At 44.6% G+C, this 20,123-nt stretch overlaps 1 pseudogene; it reads left to right on the top strand.

Annotated features, from left to right (window-relative positions):
- The first annotated feature begins 400 nt into the window (after positions 1 to 400).
- Positions 401 to 523, top strand: LOC136650097 (5S ribosomal RNA; annotated as a pseudogene).
- The last annotated feature ends 19,600 nt before the right edge of the window (positions 524 to 20,123 follow it).

The raw sequence follows: 20,123 nt of genomic DNA, 5'->3' as shown, positions 1-20,123 counted from the left end.
TATGATTTTATTAGTGACTGAACAATGTGATATTGTGAGCTAATTTATTTTAAATGCAGCTTGACTTTGTGTTAGATTGTAAACCAGGAACCTGCTGCATAGCAAGATGGTTTGTTTTTTTCCCCCCACCAGTGTAATCACACAAAAGTGGTATCTGGGGTGGAAACTCACACTGATGAACTCACACTGATTTGCAGTATCAACCAAATCTTTCCTTGAAACAGTAAAACTCTTGCCTTTGATTATGTAAATTTTAATATGCAGCAGAACAAATCTTTTGTCCATTTAAACATTTCCATTGCATAGCTTATATGCAAGAAATCCTCTCATTAAGATTTAAGAAGGGGTTATATATGCAGGGGTGTCAATAGTACTTGGTCAGATTGGACATAGGCTTTTGGCCTATATCAGCAACTGTTACCCTGCACATGCCTGATCTTGTCTGATCTCAGAAGCTAAGCAGGGTCAGGCCTGATTAGTACTTGGGTGGGAGACCGCCTGGGAATACTGGGTGCTATAGGCTTATACCATAGTCTTTCGAGACTGAAGGTTGCCAACCATTTTTTGGCCCATGCTCATCAGAAAAAGCCCACTTTGTTGGGCCAGCCTCTGAATCCTCAGCATCAGTGGTAGTGGTAGCACCTTGTGCTTTTGCAGGGGGTGAACACAGAGCACCATGTGCAGGGAATTGTCCCAGGATACCCAGCAACCTGGCAACCATACTGCATATGTGTATATTCCCATTAAAACACTTTAAGGTGGAACAAACTGAAACCACCAATAAAGAGCTTCATTGACAGGGGAAGACTTGCATCTGATAAAGGAAACTGTACACCATGAGATTTTGTGCTGAAATGACTTAGGGCCCAATCCTATAGAATTTTCCAGCACCGGTGCAGCCGCAATGCAGCCCCAACATAAGGGAACAAATGTTCCCATACCTTAAGGAGGCCTCTGTGACTGCTGCTCCACTACAACATACAGTGCATGCCCCACTGCCACAGATACACCGGCACTGGAATATTGGATAGGATTGGGCCCTTAGTTAGTCATTTAAGGGCGCAATCCTAACCCCTTAAGTCAGTGCTTTCCAGCACTGGCATAGCGGTGCCAGTGGGACTTGTGTTGCATCCTGCAGTTGGGTGTCACTCATGGAGGCCTCCTCAAAGTAAAGGAATGTTTGTTCCCTTACCTCAGAGCTGCATTGCCCTTAAGTCAGTGCTGGAAAGCACTGACATAAGGGGTTAAGATTGTGCCTTAAGTGCTACAAAACTCTTCCTTGTTTTATTATTTTTGCAGCAACAAACTAACACTGCTACCCCTCTAGAACTTTCCACCACAGCTTTGGAATTGCAAGATACAGCCACAAGGTGGCAGGAAACTGAAGGAAATAAAAATGTACCATTATCATTCTGCTGTTAGCAATAAGTCATGAATTTGAGACCTCAGAGTAAATAAAGAGACATGAGGCCTAGTGATTGGTCTATGACAATAAGTAGTAATATATAAAATTGTAATTGACCTTGAAGAAGTTTGCTAGCACTGGGAAATCGTGCTGCAACCTTACTTCCCTAAGTGGATTAACAGGAGCATGATGTGAAATTGAAACACTTAGATATAAAGACTTGCACCCATTGGCCTTCCTTTGTGCTTCAAGCGGCTCAAGAGCTCCAGCTATTTAAAAAGTAGTCTGTGAATGCAAGATGTACATGCCTGGGAGTCAAAGTTACAAAGCTTAACTGCAGTATTGTGAACTATGATTTTATTAGTGACTGAACAATGTGATATTGTGAGCTAATTTATTTTAAATGCAGCTTGACTTTGTGTTAGATTGTAAACCAGGAACCTGCTGCATAGCAAGATGGTTTGTTTTTTTCCCCCCACCAGTGTAATCACACAAAAGTGGTATCTGGGGTGGAAACTCACACTGATGAACTCACACTGATTTGCAGTATCAACCAAATCTTTCCTTGAAACAGTAAAACTCTTGCCTTTGATTATGTAAGCGCTGATTACCATGGCTGTTTTGGGATGGAAAGTCAAAGTGAAAGCTCACACAACCCCTTCCCTATATGGCTAGGGAAATTCAGTAACATTCAAAGTCAACTCATCAACAATATTTTGCTGCTCAGCCAAACCCCTGGATCTCCAGGTTCTGTCCATGCTTCTCAGATTCTATTCCTGATCCATCACATTCTGCACTGATGCAATCTCAGTCCAATGTATTTCACCCTGATCAATGACCCACTCATCTTTCACCCACTGATCTTTCACCCACTCATGACCACCCAGATTCCAGTACTTATTTATCCAAGTCTACACAAGTGTACTTTATCTCCATTCCCTAGTTCCTGCTGGGCAGAAGGCAGCATTTTAAGCAAAATGTTGCTACCTTGTTATAATGTTCCAGGATGACTCCTATGTTCTATGACTACTATCCAAAGCTATAGTTCTCTGCTTAACATATTTGGCTTATTGAAATTCTGAAACTTGGAGAAGACTCCAAATGTATGTTCCTTCCTTCCTTCCTTATGTAATTGTAAAAAACAGCTTGCAAAGATGCCACAGAAAGTGTCAGGTGTCCTTACCCAAGCCAGCATTTCCTTAGCCTCAGGTCTTTTTTGGGGGGGGGGGATAACAATATTGGATTATCTTTCAGAGCTGTTAAAGAAATCAGTGAGATAATTTATTGATTTGAAGTGTTTTGGACACTGAAAATGTGTGATATCAGGGATAAAATGTACACATACCCCACATTTCTCCCAGTAAGGGCAATCAAGACTGTTTGCAAAGTTTTAAACATCATCATCATCATCGATCATTATCATGTTAAAATAATTAAAATAAACCCCCAAAAGCAGAAAAAGCCCCAATGTATTGCATAAAACAACAGTTAAAAATTTAGTTAAAATGCCAATCCATCATGTATTGAAGACTGTCCTGAATAAAAAGGTCTTGAGACTCTGCTGAAAAGTCTCCAAGGAGAGAGCTGTTCTTAATTCTAAGGAAAGCTAATTTCACAATCAGGGAGGGGGGCATCAACAAGAAGGTCTTATTGACCACCACCATCCTTCTCACCTCTATCAATGGCAGCATGATTAAAAGGGGATCCTCTGATGACCTCAGAGGATGGGTAAGATTAAAAGCATAAGAAGTGCCCTGCTGGATCAGGCCCAAGGGCCTTCTAGACCAGCTTCCCATATCTCACAGTGGCCAACGGGCTGCCTCAGGGAGATTATATGGAAGGAGGCTTTCTCTCAGATATGATCCTGAGCTATAAAAGGCTTTAAAAGTCAACCTGTGAGTTCATCTCTGTGTCCAGAGGTGAACTGGTAGCCAGTGTAGTCACCAACTGAGTTGAACCAAGGAGCCCCCACAACAACCCGGGCAGTTTCATTCTGCACTTATTGCAGACAGCAAGAAATTTCAAGGTTGAAGATATGATTTGACTTCCAGCAATTCTCATGTTTGAAATTAACAAACAAATTTACAAACCAGTCCTATGTATGTTGACATGAATTAATTCTCATAATAGTCAATGGGTCTTACTCCCAGGTAAGTTTGGTTAGGATTGCAGTCATATGTTGCAAGACTCAGAATTTACATCTAAGTATAACATGCACTTCTTATGTCTCACAAATGTAATGGACTTGTAAGATCTGAATCCAGCCTTAGCATTTTTATCTGGATAATAGTTTGATGAAGTAGTAATTACACTGAGCAGCACCCTAGGGTTCTAATAGCACAATCCTACCATGTGTACTCAAAAGTAAGTCCTACCGTAGTCAATGGTATTTACTCCCAGGAATATGTATACAGGATTGCACTTAGATGTTAAATGTTGTTTTGGTATGGGATCACCTGACCCCCCAAAAATATATACCTGGAAAAAATATTAGGTCCAAGAATGCCCAAACCCCACCAATATTATAAGGTTTATTTCTTGCCATTGAATCATATACTTTATTACAGTAATTTTCAACCTTGTTCATCTCACAGCACACTGACAAGGTGCTAAAATTGTCAAGGCACACCATCAGTCTTTGACAATTGAAAAGGTTAGTGGTTGGGGGCTCACGTCCCCTGTAATAAATGACCCTCCCCCAAATTCTTGCAGGCTGCTAATATGTCACAGCACACTGGTCGAAAATCAATACTTTATTAGGTGAGTTTTAGAGCCTCTCACCTCATCTCTGAAAATGTGATATACAGTTGAAGACTATTGTGTTATGTCCCAGGTTACAGAAGAACCTCACTTTCCCCAGTAACTTTTTGAATGCCGAGATAGAATTGTAAGAACTTCCCATACCTCTATGAACTGGAAATATTTCCAAGAAGGTCATTCAAAGTTATTTTGAAACCAGTTAACTAACATTGGTGTTATCATACTTTCAGAACCAATTATTCTGTTTCATTTGACAAGCTCCTTTTCCACTTGATAATATTTTGCTCTATCACTTTGGAAATGTGGAGTAGAACACTTCATTACCACCAGGTGTCGTTGTGTCAATCAAACCAGGAAACATTTAACCACCAGGTGTCCTCATCTCAGTGAGGTTACAGATGGAACTCTGCCTTGTCCCAGGTGCTGGTTTAAATAAGATCTCCCCCCTTCTGAATTTCTGTGACCTCACCCTTACACTAATTTGTCTTTCAGGGGAGGTGTTGGGGATGCTTTTCTGAATGTTGTTAGTGTGAGCTGCAAGTTCAGTCTATTTTCATGTTGTTTTTTTTTAAAGAAGTTCATTGTCCTAGAGGAGATATGGATGCATCTTGTCTTTAAGGCACATATATATGTAAATACACCAAAGTGAGTGATAAATGCACAGCCTGTCGTTTCACTTGCTGAACCTGTCAGATTTCATTTTGAACTGTGAATATCTTTTATTATGGGCAATTGTGAAAAGCGCATAATTACTCCCAAAGAACAAGCATCCTCTTTATTTTCACCTCAGTGCGGGACAGGCTATTTCAGAATACTGTAGAATCAACATAAATGCAGGGAAAGAAGAGACCTTGAGTATCTGCTACAGAGTGGGATGGGGGGGGTGCTCAGGCAGTGGTCCTTGCAGTGGGAATAGGGGTGTTACATGTTGCACACAAAAGTATTCTCCTTTTTAACCTCATTTTCACACTGGAGATATATACAGCATTTTATCCAGTAGGGGGCAGAGAAGTTACACCACTGGATTCCAGATATTTGCTGTCCAAGCCAACAGTCCAGGAGTGGTTTCCTCTCTGGCTGTTCCCTGTTTGTAGTCTCACAGAGGGAGCAAGTCATTGGTGGAGACAGGCTTAAGGCTCAAGCAGGCACATTTTGTGATTGTATCTTTGCACTTTGTCTTGGTAATGCCTCTTGCCATCTCCCAGTGCTTCATCTTCAGTTGATAGACTATTTAGTGATGTGGTGTGTGGGGAAAGGTCAAAATCCTGAAACATTTGTAGGGTAACCTGTGTGCTAGTGCGCATCACTGACAAGATGCCAATAAATCCTATAAACACATACCTTTTATAGGGCTGCCTGTTTTGGGGGCTGCCTGTTTTTCATCATATAGTCTTTTCCTCATAGCACTCAGCAAGCTCAAATAAGGCCACACCACAATTACCAAGGCACACTCATAAATAGGAGCCAAGAGGGAGGGAGATGCAAATCCCACACAAAAATGACACATCTGGCAATTAAGAAACAGCCAGTGGTAAGATTTTTATTATTATTATTATTATTAACAGTATTTATATACTGCTTTTCAACTAAAAGTTCACAAAACGGTTTACAGAGAAAAATCAAATAAATAAATGGCTCCCTGTCCCAAAAGGGCTCACAATCTAAAAAAAAATGCAAATGAATACCAGCAGACAGCCACTAGAACAGACAGTGCTGGGGTGAGGTGGGCCAGTTACTCTCCCCCTGCTAAAAAAAGGAATTAAAGTAAGATGGAATTAAAGTGGAGTGGGGGGTGACGACACTTTCACTGAGGTAGTGTTCACTTATGCCTACTGAGAAAAACAAAAATATGACAGGTGCCAAGGCAGAGAAAGGGGAAGATGGAAAAAGAGAAGATGACACAAACCAAATGCTCTGTAACAGCCTGCCCTAAGATATCTGCTTGGCTCCCTCCTTAATTAAGATGGCAACTGAAAATTGACAGCTGGACAGACTATGTAAACTTTGCAAACACACTATCTGCGAAAACATGCTTTTCCCAAGACTGGAACATGAGTTCTGGAGGCTCAGCTGGCCCATAGGATTGGCCTTAAGGCTGCAATTCTATCCACACCTGGAAAGAAGCTCCATTAACTAAAATAGTACTTATTTTGAGTAGACATGAATAGGATTGGGTTGCAAGTCTGAAATCCTATATACACTTTCCTGGGAGCAAGCCAATTGTTTACAATAGGACTTACACATAGGATTGTGTTGTTCTTGTAAAGGATGGATGCCAAGTTGCAATTTGACAGACAGGTTCCATGCAAAGAGCTTAAAATGAATATTCAATTTGGGTCTGGAAGTTAGTAGATCTTGTGTAAAGAGTAGAGGTTTCACTTCCTGAAATGCAACATTCTGGGAGAACACTATTTTCATAACAGAAATAAAAATACCCATATGAGAACATTTGTAAATTATCTCATTTCTGATTTGTCAAAAAGAATTACTTTTATGGTTGAGAGATGAAACTTCCTTTTGATCCAAGCTATTCACTCACCAAAATAGAAAGTACAGCTAGTTTGCTGTATCTGTGGGGGGTTAGGCTCCTGGAAACCCCAGTGAATACCAAATCTATGGATAGGGAATCATTAATCCTATAGGATCAACAGGGTTAGGGAGTGGGGAAGCTTAACTTCCAGCAGCAGAGACCCTCAGCAAGGTAGCAGAGACCTTCAAAATAGTGCTCATGGCTAGCTCAAAGCGCTTTAAAAATGGCCACGGGAAGCTTCAGAATGGCATCGGATAGCTTTCCACTGGCATTCTGAAGCTTCTGACAGCCATTTTAAAGCACTCAGTGCTAAATGCAGGTGCCATTTTGAAGGTCTCCACTGCCTTGCTAAGGGTCTCTGCTGGCTTCCTGATGCTGCAGGTTGCTTCAGGATGGCTGGGGATGGCATGGACACAGTGGATAGCTGAGAACACCCTACAGATACTGAGAGGCAGGTGGCAATCCTCCTCCCCATGGATAACCAAATCTACAGGTAGCAAATCTGCATGTAGTTCACTGACTGTAGTTAAATCCCTGATTCAAGTTTAAGCCCAGCTGTTTCATTATGATCTTTTTACACTGCCTGTCCTCAAAGGAGCTCAGGGCAGTATATCTGACTCTACATACTCCTTTATCTTCACAATAAACGAAGAGAGAACAACTTGGCCAAAGTAACTCAATGGACTTCATGGCTATGCATGGATTTGGAGCCAAGTCTCTCTGCTCCTAGACCAACTCTCACCACTTCACCATATTGGTACTATGGAGTGGCAAATGGAATTGCTTCAATAAGGCATCATATGGGCAAACCATCAACCATCAATATTCTTGCCAGCAGAAGCAACTTCTCCAGTCACTGACCTAGCTGTTTGGAATTAGAACCTTCCAAGTTAATTGCCTTTTGTCACTCAACAAATTGCTCAGTAGTCACTCATTTGTTGACTGGGATCCAGAGCTCTGTCCTCCAGGTAACACATTTGTTGACAGAATACAACATTCAATGGCAATATTTTTTGCAGTAGAAGATTATGCATCCTTTGGCAGACGACTACAGCCCATGCAATTAAGTAAAGTTAATTAGAAAGAAAGTAAAGTTAATTAGAAAATATGACTGGAAAAAGAACGCCATCCCTTTAACTATTAATGTTCAGGTGTGCTAATAAGGTAAACATTAAACAGTTCTGTGTTCTCATATTCTTCTAAAATATGGTGATATGTTGACTGTAAGCTACAAATGGTTGTAGCTCTGCAGCTTTATAGGATATTTTGGCATCTCTTATTGCTTACATTTAGATCAGTGGTTCCCAAACTGGTGGGTTGCGACCCACCAGCCAGGAAATCACTTGACCCTGCCACTTTAAGAAGTGGGGAGGGGTAAAAGGCGGTAATGTGATCCCCAGGATCACACTGCTGCCAGGAGGGAGAGTTTCTTTAAAACTTACCTAAGGGAGTGCTGGCCTCCAGGGGGGTGTGGGGGCCCTGGAGGGCCCAACTCTTTTACTGCCTCCAAAATAGTAAAATATATGGTCAAAAAACACTTCCAGTTTTCCAGTGTTTCCTGAAAAACACTTCCAGGAAGGGTGATACTGACTTGGGAAGGAACCGTGATTTGGGCTTCTCCAGTGTGATCTTGGGTAATGTTACCAAGCACTGTGGGAAGGAATCATGCAGTGGCTTCCACACTGCTAAAATTAGTTTCAGGCCTTCGCAACGTCCCAGCCTGAGGGCCCTGGCTTCTGCCCCTTTAAGGGGCGGGGCAGGGGTGCAAGGAGCCCTGCATGAGCATCTGCAGGGCTCCCCATGCCTTCAAAAGTGAAAGTGGAGCAATCGTGCTCCACCTCCACAAAACTGGAAGTGGAGCGTGATTGCTCCACTTTCACTTTTAGAAGGCTGGGAAGCCCTGCAGACGCTCCTGCAGGGATCCTGGCACCCCTGACAGGCTGCTGCAGGGACTGGTGAGTGCATCCCAGTCCCTGCAGCCCCCCTGAGTGATGCGATCCTGGGGATCGTGTCGCTGCCTTCCCCCTGCCCCCGCTGCCTCCCTCCCCTGCAAGGACTTACTGTGGATTTCAAACTCCCGGAGAGTTTGAAAACTGCAGCCTTAAGGCATTGCATTGTGAGACACTTACTTGGGCATCACAGCCACTTGTGGCCCAGCAGCAAGATTGTGGCATGAGCCTCGAGATAATGGCAGGAGGCTCAGTGTGGCGGACAAAGCTACAGTGTGCAAAAACCACAGCTGCTGGGCTTTCCACAGGGCAAGAAGACAAATGTCCCCTTACCCTGAGGAGTCCTCCAGCAGCTGAAAATTTCCCCACATATTGCTGCACAGTGACTTAGGTAGGGTTGGGCAGCCCAGGAATTGCCATTTTTCTTTGTTGTTCAAAATCTAGCACCAGTTGGCCTCTTTGGAAAGCTAACATATGGACCTGCTAAGGCAGGGTACTCTTGGTCAGGGAACAAAGGGAATGGGGGAAAAAAAGGAAGAGTATACAGAGGTCCTGCTGGCTTTGCTGCAGAACGTCCAGCTTTTCCCACTTACGACTCCATGCATCTCCTTTGGGAAAAGGAGGTAATGATCTAACAACCCAATCCTGAGCTGCCCGGTGTGCAGGGCTGCAGCGGCACCGAAAATGGCTACCACCACATCCTGCGTGCTCCAAGCAGCTGCCTGTGGGTCCTTGGGAGAAGGGGACTTCCATCCCCTTCCCCGAGGTAAACTGAGTAGCCCCACCATGGGGCTACTCAATTCACCATCAATCAAAAGGTTGGCAGTGAATCAAGAGCCTCCATGTAGGGCGGTGAGCCCAACACGGAAGCTCTGAATTTGGTGGAGTGAAGTCATCCTGTCTCCCTCCCTCCCTTCCCGCTCCCTCCCCCTGGATCGCTTCCTTCCCACCCTCTCCCCACCTTCCCCCTCCTCAAAACACCTCTTTCCTGCCCTTTCCCCGCTCTCCACCCACCTTCCTTCTCCCCAGAATGCCTCCTCCCTGCCTCCCCCCCACCCCTGCTTACCTCTCCACTGCTCAGTGGTCCGCACAACTCCAAGCGGTGGAGCTCCGGCAGCTGCCCAGCACTAACCTATCTCCAGCCCGTGCTGGGCTACCACCCACATTCGCCTGGTAATAGGGCGGTAAGCTGGCGTGCACTGTTCGGGACCGGGCAGTGAGTCAGCGCTGTCAAACTCATTTTATATAGTGGGCTGAATAGCACTCATGATGCCTGCTGAGTGCCGGAAGTTACATAATTAAACAGGAGGTGATGTAGGCAGATGATGGCCAGAAATAAGCATTGAAACTCATTAGCTGCAAATGACAGAAGAGAAAAACGCAAATCTTGTTCATATTTTCAAGAGATGGGACCACCCAATTATCATGTGGGCTGCTGTTTCAGCAGCACCTCCTCTTCCACAGAGTCACTCTGCAGCTCGGCAGCTGAGAGGCGGCCTGCAAAGTGATTTCTTAGCAGAAGTGGTGCTGCTGAAGGGGTGGCACATGTGATAATTGGGCTATCCTAGCACTTTGGCAGCATCTTCCTCTCTCACCCCTCTTGGGCATTCTGCCCATTCCCCTGTAGTATTCCTTGCCTTCCGCGGCCTCCTTCAATCTCTCCCTCCCAGATCCTCAACCAGGGCTTCTGAGAGGAGTTTTTTCAGGGGGTACAAAGTTTCAAAAAAAATTTTAAATATAGAACATCATTGCAAGAAATTAGCATCATCGTATTCAGGCTCACTCTAGAATGGATTGTGCGTGAAAACTTACTTCTACAGCAAGTGTACTGCAGCAACTGTGTCCCTGAGCTCCTATACACTCCTTTGTGGTAAGCAGATTCACAAGCAAAGAGCTACTGTAGCAGACCAGTTTCCTCCCAGATTTGACACTGTATTGAGGAGTGTCATGTATGCATCCTCAGCCTGGCACATATGGCTTGTGGTAGTATCCACCACTGCATGCCGGTGGTGCTGTCAAATGAAAAAATGCTGTCAATGTGCTGTCAAATGAAAAAGGTTGAAAATCACTGCTTTAGACCCTGGGCCTGGGTAAAAATTACCCCCTTTACCCCCTCTCATGGATCCTGACCTCAACAGAAGCTGCGCAATGCTGGGCAATGCTGGGACAGCCCAATTAACACATGGGCTGCATACAGAGCTTCTGGGGTCTGCATCTGTCCTGCAATCCTTATGTTTGACACCCCAATCTAAGTGCTCTTATATGGGGGCAACCAGCTTCTGTGGGCAGAAGAGGAGAAGAAATCTGATTTCTGATCTCTTTCAGCCACTTCACAACGAACCATTCTCAGACCCAGCTGCCAAACATAATTTTCTACTCACCACCAATGAGCAGATGCCTGGAATTTTACATTCCCATTAGATGTTGTTTTGTGTTTGTATTTTTGGGTTATGATTGACAGTTTGCCATTGCAATTATTAACTGTTGTGTACTTCTGAAAGGAAGTTTCTAAACACTTTAGTGATGCAGCTCGGATACATATCTTCTTGCTATAGGGAAACTTTCTCCATGACAGTCAACCCCCTGAGGCCATAATTGCCTGGCATTCCTTGTCTTAGCTTTTCTTGCAAGTTCATTCCTGGACAGGATTAAGAGGAAACCTAGTGGGAAAAGAAAACTGTATTTGTTAATCTGCTGCTAAGCTGGCTAACAAACAAAAATAACATTTAAATTAAATCTATTTTGTCAGCCAATGAAGCATTTTACCCCCAAAATGCGAGGTTGGTTTTAATTAACACAAATGAGAGTCTTTACAAACTGTGGCTTCAGATGGGCCTGGAGTGGGCTTACTATAATTCCTCCTATGCAAGAGACACATTCAGACTGTGTGTCAGTGGGTGGGTAGGATGAATGCTTCAAAAAGGAAAAGGGTTGCTTCTTGCACCAGCCCTGCTGCTTGTCTTCCAGAGCCCAGGAACACATGCTGGGAATGCAATATGACAGCCCCACGTCTCCATCTGCTAGAATAGTGAAAGCCTCCAAATCATCTCCCCCTTGAATTGATATGAAAGATGGAGCTTCTGTTTGTTTTTCATCAGCCTTAAAGATATAAGATTGCCATTACTGAGTATAATTTTGGAGCTCTTTCCCATGCAACACTGAGGTCTCATTACCCATGTCTTCAACGGTGCAAAAAGGCAATGCAGAATTCAGCTCTCATCTTTTTGAATCCCGCTCCCACCAGTAGGAGGTCTGGTCCCTTAAGTAAGTTTTCTCATCAGAACACTCTGTGAGCATCTCAGCCAGAAGTCAGACTCTCTCTCCCTTTGTGTGTGTGTATTCTTCAGGAAGGCAACTCAGACTGATGCATCAAAGAGATAGCACTGGAAACTGGTTCTGGGACTGAAGGTTGCTAAATCCTGGATCAGATTGTAGCCTCAGATTTCCTCATTCCAAAGTTTCTCAGTTTCCCTCAAAGTTCCTTGTCTCTATATCTCTCCACACCAACTGGGTAGGCCAGAACAGGGGTAGGGGGGTGGGCAGTTGGCAACGACCTATGATTTTGAGGGGGCCCACTCCAAGAGAGTTAAGGGGCATCCTTTAGCACTAAATATTAAAATTTGAAAGATTAAGGGTGCAATCCTAACCCACTTTCCAGACGCAACATAAGGGCAATGCAGCTCCTCGGTAAGGAAACAAACATTCCCTTATTTTGAGGAGGCCTCTGTGAGCACCCCCCAACTACAGGATGCAGCACACGTCCCTTTGGCACCGCTATGCCAGGGCTGGAAAGTGGGTTAGGATTTGGGCCTAATACAGATAAAATATAAACAAATGCAGATAACAAAAACCAACTCTAAATTTAAGTGACAATTCATGGAAAGCAAGGTGGTACAGAAAATTTTGACGAGATGTTTGATGTTGAATATTTGGCTATTTCTGCCTTTGATGTTTATGAATTGTGATGTTAGACAATCGGAAGGTCCTTAGTGTGTGGAGATTCCCACCATATTAAGGTGAGTTCAATACTGGTTAATGGTTTGTTGAAATATTTAGAAGACAGCCCAAGATAACATACTCTAATTCAGTGGTTCCCAAGCTGGTGGGTCGCGACCCCCCAGTCTGGGTGTTACCAAAAAGGCTGCTTTGTTTAGGGGAATTAGTATATTAGCCTTTTGGAAACTCTTAGGATCGCAGGCTAGATAACAAGACAGCGTAAAGCAAAGAGATCCCTTGTTTAGCTTAAAGAGGAGACTGGGAGAAAGGTAACTTTCAATCAAAGGATTATATTTTTATTGCAAAAACACACAAAGGTAAACATAATACATATGGAGAATTGATAAGTATAGATTTCTAGTACTTGTGTCTAGTGTACCTAGCTTATGGTGGCTGCATGTGCTATGTATTTGGGTGCATCCGAAAAGGAATCAGAAACGGATAGGTTGTAGGGAAGTATTTTAGGGGTTCCTTAATCTGCTAAACCCAGTTTGCTAACTAAAGAAGGGGAAGAAGGTAGGAATAGATAGGGAAGAAGGGAGAGAGTTTAGACGCAAGATATATTTACCTGTCCAGGGAGCAGTTGGATGGGAAAGAGTCCTAGGAAGGACCACTCCCGTGGGAGGGAAGCCAGAGAGAGAGCATGTGCTCGGAGCCTTCTCTTAAGGGGTTGTGTCTGACCTAGAATGACCCGGATGTGTCGTAGTGCTGGTCTAGATGCGCATGCTCAGTACACAGGATGGTACACATGGAGTATGTAAAGAAAGGTCAGAAATCAGCTATCAGCAAAGCCTGACTCTGGGGGAGGGGGGAGTAGCTTGCTTCCTGTTGCTACTGGATTTTGGAGTCTGGGGGTAGCTTAATGGCTGTGATTTAGTTAACAATAGGTGATAGACTTTGCTGCCAAAGTCCTCCTCCTTTAAGGTGTTTGCATATTCAGTGATTGACTTAAACAAAAAAGACATTTCCAGTGTCTCTAGAGAAAATGAGTCTTCCCAGACTGAAGGTGGCCAACAACATGAGAAATGAGTGAGCTTATGATTTGACTCCTTTTGTGGCCTGTAAGAGAAGTTTTAGGCCTGTATTTTAGTCCAAAATACATAACCAGATATAAAAACACAACTTGGAAGGGAAAAGGGGATTTTCACGTAACATGCCAATGCTTTCTTAAAGGGTGGGGAGGGGGAGAAGGCAGCAACACGATGGGTACTTCTAGTTTTAGTAGCTGAATTTACACTGTTTGCTGGAAACTGATTGCAAGGTTAAAGAGGGAGATATATTAAGCATTTTTGGGCTGGCATTTTGGCAAAATAATTGACTTCTTAGTTAATCTTTGTATTTTTGACATTGTGTTTATATTTGGGTTTCTTGAATCATATAGTTCTACAAATAGTTTAATTTCTTGTAAGTGGTGGTGATTTTGTGCCAAACAAGTGGCTCCTTAGCCATGACAGTTTTATTTCTTTTATTCTGTTCTATTACTTGTAAGTATATCATACACCACATGTACATGTATACCCATACCCATACATATACCCATACATAAATCATATGTATATACGTACTTAATTACAAAAGTACTTGAAAAGTACAGTTTGAAATGGCGCCTACATTTCTCTTCTGGCCTAGGCCTATATCATGCTCCTACATGACCTCTAGGCTTTGTGACATTAAAGAAAATCAACCAATAGCTTGAGAGCTTACAAAGTGATATAAACCTGTATTCAGTGCTGAATTTTTTTTTAAAGAACCTTGTTTTCATAAACACGGAATGCAATACAACGTGCCCTCTGTATCTGCGGGTTTTAACACGCATGGATTTGACTCAACATGGGTGCCAAGTCTGTGTCTGGAGGGCGTCCAGGACCTACTGGACATGACCAGGAGTGCCTTCCGGCTGTGTCCAGAAGGTGTTCTGATGTGTGGGGAGGTTGTGTGCAGAATCTCTGTGGCTCAGAAGGCCTCCCAGACACTTTGGAGAGGCACTTCTGGTTTTTTGTCAAACTGGAAGTGCCTCTCCAAAGTATCTGGGAGGCCTTCTAAGGTGTGGGGAGGTTGCACACAGCCTCCCCATGCCTCAGAAGGCCTCCCGAATGCTTCAGAGGCACTTCTGGTTGTTGGCATGCCCCCTGCAGCTCTATTTATCTGCAGAATTTGGTATCCACAGTGGGTCCAGGAATGGATCCCCCATGGATTCCTAGGGCCCACTGTACTTCTTACCTCTCCAATCCAACCATTTTGTTATATTTCCTCTCTCTCTCTCCCTCCCTCTCTGTTCAGTCCATTCATTGTAAGAATTTTTCTCAAACTAAACAGCAGCAGAACTGGTGACCTGCAATATCACAAGAGGGGGAAAAAAACAACAAAAGTCAACTCTTTTCTAATGCATAGCCCCCATCTCTGGCCCATCAGTTTTCAAAATTGGTTTCCTATCCTCCCTTATTCATATTTTTTCGGGCCCAGGAAGGGGTGGGATTAGGGGTGCTGGTGTGTGCCTAATCCCAAGGCCCTTCTTGGGCCTGATCCACTTGCACAGATCAACTTAGACTTGCACTAGCAGTACTCTGAGAACAATTACCCAAGCTATAAAGCATTCAACTTGGAGGGTGCAATTGCCAGTTTGAAATGGAGTACTACGTCATCAAATCTACATTTTGATTCATAACTCGGCATTATCTAGCCAGCTGCATTGAAGGATATGCTCAGACTTCTCAAAAAATCCTTTGCTGAATATCTGGGTTCAGTGACATTAGCGTAAAATGCTATTGACTTTGTTCATGCTGAGACATTTAGTCAAATGCTAATTATCAGAGAGTTGACACAACAAATCCAAACAGATTGTTAAAAAAAATGTCACAATCTTTGAGTACATTAATTCTCTCTATTATATTTAATACTGGCCAAAAACTAGAAGCATTGATTCCACTAAAATCTTGACATGCTACAAGTATGTCACACATACAAAAAATGTTTGAAACTAGACTATAGTAAGAAAGGAAAAGTAAGTTTGGAAGAAGAAGAATACATCTGTCACAGAAGGATCTGTTTTACAGAAGAATCCTTTTCTGATACTGCAGCAGACCCAGTGCTAACCCTCATATTGACAATCATTATGTTCAATAACATAGAGCCCCAGCTCAGATGCACGTTGGCTCACTTGTGCTGCTCAGTTGCCCTAAATGGTGGAATAGCACTCATCATTGGTCAGCAAGAAATTATAGAACAGCTAATTAGGTTGTCAAGCTATTGTGGTCCAGGTGCTTGTGTCTTGAACCTGATCCCAGGAATATTTCACTCAAACTGTCCACAGGGCTCATCGGGACTCATGAATGTACGTAGGATTTCTGCCTTGAGTTTGTTTGTCTGTTTGAGAAGGGAAGAAGTGGTTGTTGTTCTCTCTTGAAGATGAGCAGGTGTTGGAAACTGCAGTAGTGTCAGCAGATCCATAAAGAACACTAAAAGTTAAGCCATTGGACTGGCATGCAAAAGTCCTGGACTTTAGTCCTACATTGTGATACAACTGCTTTGATACTGACTGGTAAGATCAAAGAATGGCAATTTGGAATAAAGAATGAAGTGGGACTGAAGCTCTCAGCTTCAAAGTAGAAAGGGGTTTCTGTGTTCTTTCAGAATGCCCTTGCTACCTTCCTCCAGTTTCCTGATCTGCAATTTGGTTTTCAGATGAGAAATCGAAACAGTACTATTTTCCATAGCAACAGCTTTGTGTTAGGCATACAGTAAAGTGAGGAAAGAGTCAAGGAGAAGAAGGAAACTTCACCAAGGCCAAAGGTGATGATTACCACCTCCACTGGCTGGAGCCTCTTTAAGTTTGTGTCCCTCCTCCTTCACAGAGGACACAGAACCACCAACTGCCCTGGAAGGACAGTTGAATAACTGCCTGGTTGTCTGAGGTGAGACAGGAGAAACAGCAAACAGAAATAGTTGCAGTATTCCTGAGACTAGGTTACTGAGTGAGAGCCCAATCCTGGGCTCGATGCGTTGGCTTACTGCCAGCATGCAGTGTTGCAAACATGCCTCAAGGCATGTTTGCGAGGCCTAATGCCTGACCAGTACCCGTGCTAGCCCAGCACTGGCCAGCACTGGGCTAGCGCCAGGCAGGTGCCCAGCCTCCACCACTCGGTCACACGGACCACAAAGCATAAGGTAAGTGGGGGAGGCAGGGAGGAGGGAGGGGAGAGGACAGGGTGGACGCATGACTGGGAGGAGGGAGCAGGGAGGGAGGGAGGCGGGACTGGAGGAGCTCCACTCCACTGGATCCTGTGTGTTCATGTGGGCCTTGGCGCCCAACACGAATGCTCTTACTTCACTGCCAACCTTTTGGTCGGCGGTGAATCGAGTAGCTCCATTGCAGGGCTACTCCCTTTACCTAGGGGAAGGGGACGGAAGTCCCCTTTTCCTAAGATGCCGTCCGCGGCTGCCATTGGTGTGCAGGATGTGGCGGTAGCTGTTTTCAGTGCTGCTGCAGCCATGCACCACAGGAGTTCAGGATTGGGCTGCCCGGCAGCAATCTTGTCCACACTTACCTAGGAGTAAGACCCATTGAGTAGCATGGGACTTACTTCTGAGTAGACATGCATAAGATTGGGGTCTGAGTCATCTAAGTGCTCTCCCTTTCCTTGTGCTGGGCAGCCCAATCCTGAGCTGCCCGCAGCGCCCAGGATCCGTGGCTCCGAGGAGGGCTGCCGCCGAATCCTGTGCCTCCTCCGCTACCGCAGGAGGCACCTTGGGAGAAGGGGACATTAATCCCCTTCCCCTGAGTAAGGTAAGCAGCCACGCAATGGGGCTACTCTCTTTAGCACTGACCAAAAGGTCGACGCTAAAGTAAAGGCGCTCGTGTAGGGCACGCAGCCCTGCACAAGCACCCTGGATCCTGCGGAGCACAGCTCTGTGGATCCACCTCTCTCCCTCCTCCCGACACGCCTCCCACCTGCCCCCTGGCACGCCTTCCGCCTGCCCCACTAGCCTCCCCCCTCCCTGGAATGCCTCCCCACGCCCCCGTCCATGCCCCCGCCTTCCATTCCACAGCCTGGCGGTCTGGAAGCCATGGAACTTGGGCCACCTTACGGCACGTTTGTGACTGTGGTCTGCAGCACAGAGCTGTGCTGTGGACCACAGGATTGGGCTCTCAGTCCCCTGACACCTGCATTTGATGAGTCTCCTTTTGGGGCAGATTGTGCCACTAATCATCAGGACAATAATCAACCATCCAAAGTAGGAAGTTAAACTCTGTTCAGCAACATTTTCCGTAGCCTTTTATTTTAACTTTATTTAAAAGTTGGGTTATAAAAGTTTGACCAGCAGTGGCAGGAATGGAGTGCCTTTTGTTGACCAATGAAGGTAGCAGTTCTCTTGCATAAGAACATAAGAACAGCCCCGCTGGATCAGGCCATAGGCCCATCTAGTCCAGCTTCCATATCTCACAGTGGCCCACCAAATGCCTCAGGGAGCACACAAGGCAACAAGAAACCTGTATCCTGGTGCCCTCCCTTGCATCTGGCATTCTGTTGATGCCCATTTCTAAAATCAGGAGGTTGCACATATCCATTATGGCTTGTAATCGCGTAATAGATTTTTCCTCCAGAAAGTTGTCCAATTCCCTTTTAAAGGCATCTAGGCCAGATGCCATCACCACATGCTGTGGCAAGGAGTTTCACAGACCAACCACACGCCGAGTAAAGAAACATTTTCTTTTGTCTGTCCCAACTCTCCCAACACTCAATTTTAGTGGATGTCCCCTGGTTCTAGTGTTGTGTGAGAGGGTAAAGAGCATCTCTCTATCCACTTTATCCTTCCCATGCATAATTTTGTCTCAGTCATGTCCCCCCTCAGGCGCCTCTTTTCTAGGCTGCTCAACCCCGACTCCAGGTCATTTATGAAGAGGTTGAAGAGCAATGGTCCCAGGGCAGATCCTTGGGGCACACCGCTGTTACCTCTCTCCATTATGAAAATTGTCCATTGACACCCACTCTCTGTTTCCTAATCTTCAACCAGTTTCCAGTCCATGAGAGGACCTGCCCTTTAATTCACCTACTGTGGAGTTTTCTCAGTAGCCTTTGGTGAGGGACAGTGTCAAAAGCCTTCTGAAAGTCCAGATATATAATGTTCATGGGTTCTCCTGCATCCACATGTCTGTTGACCTTTTCAAAGAATTATAAAAGGTTTGTGAGGCACAACTTACCCTTACAGAAGCCATGCTGATTCTCCCTCAGCAAGGCTCGTTCGTCTGTGTTTGGAGATTCTATCTTTGATGAGGCATTCCACCATGTTACCTGGAACAGATGTTAGGCTGACCAGCCTATCGTTTCCCGGGTCCCCTCTCCTTCCCTTTTTAAAGATCAGTGTGACATTTGCTATCCTCCAGTCCTCTGGCACCATGGCCGTTTTGAGGGACAAGTTGCATATTTTAGTCAAGAGATCAGCAACTTCCTTCTTCAATTCCTTAATAACTCTTGGGTGGATGCCATCAGGGCCCAGTGACTTATTGATCTTTAATTTATCAATTAGGTCTGAAACCTCTTCTCTATCTGACTTAATTCCTTGGTCAGGAAGCATCTGCCTGAGGTCTTCTGTCGTGAAGACAGATGCAAAGAACTCATTTAATTTCTCTGCCATCTCTAAGTCTCCTTTTATCTCCCCTTTCCCTCCCTGACCATTCAGAGGGCCAACTGCTTCTTTGGTGGGTTTCCTGCTTCCAAAATATTTGAAGAAGCTTTTATTATTCCCCTTAATGTTGCTGGCCATGTGTTCCTCATAGTCTCTCTTGGCCTCCTGTATCACCTTCTTACATTTTTTTTTGCCACAGTTTATGTTCCTTTTTATTCTCCTCATTAGGGAAAGACTTCCATTTACAGAAGGAAGTCTCCTTGCCCTTTATGGCCTCTCTAACTTGGCTTGTTAGCCATGCCGGCACCCTCCTGGACTTAGTCGAGCCCTTCCTCTTTGCGGTATACACTTCTGCTGGGCTTATATTACTGTTGTTTTAAGCAGCCTCCATTCACTCTGGAGAGATTGGACTCTTTTTACCTTTCCTCTCAACCTCCTTCTAACCAGCCTCCTCATTTGAGGGAAGTCTGCTGGTTGGAAGTCAAGAGTTTTTGTGACAGATTTGCCTGGTACTCTTCCCCCAACATGCATGTCAAAACAGATTGCAGCATGGTCACTATTCCCCAATGGCTCAGTAACATTTACATCTCTAACTAGATCCAGAGTACCACACAATATTAAATCCAGAGTCACCTGTCCTCTGGTGGGCTCCACAACTAGCTGCTCTAAGGCACAGTCATTTAGCATGTCAAGGAATCCGGTCTCTCTTTCGTGACCAGAACACAAATTGACCCAGTCGATAGGAGGATAATTGAAGTCCCCCATAATTACAACCCTGTTCCTCCTTGACACCTCCCTGATCTGTTTTCTCATTTCAAGTTCCCCTTCTGGTTTCTGGTCTGGAGGATGATAGTAAGCC

The sequence above is a fragment of the Tiliqua scincoides genome, chromosome 4 (genome assembly GCF_035046505.1).
Source record: "Tiliqua scincoides isolate rTilSci1 chromosome 4, rTilSci1.hap2, whole genome shotgun sequence".
In the NCBI taxonomy this organism is placed as follows: domain Eukaryota; kingdom Metazoa; phylum Chordata; class Lepidosauria; order Squamata; family Scincidae; genus Tiliqua; species Tiliqua scincoides.
Note: the sequence above shows the minus strand (reverse complement) of the source record. Positions and strands in the feature narration are given on the sequence as shown.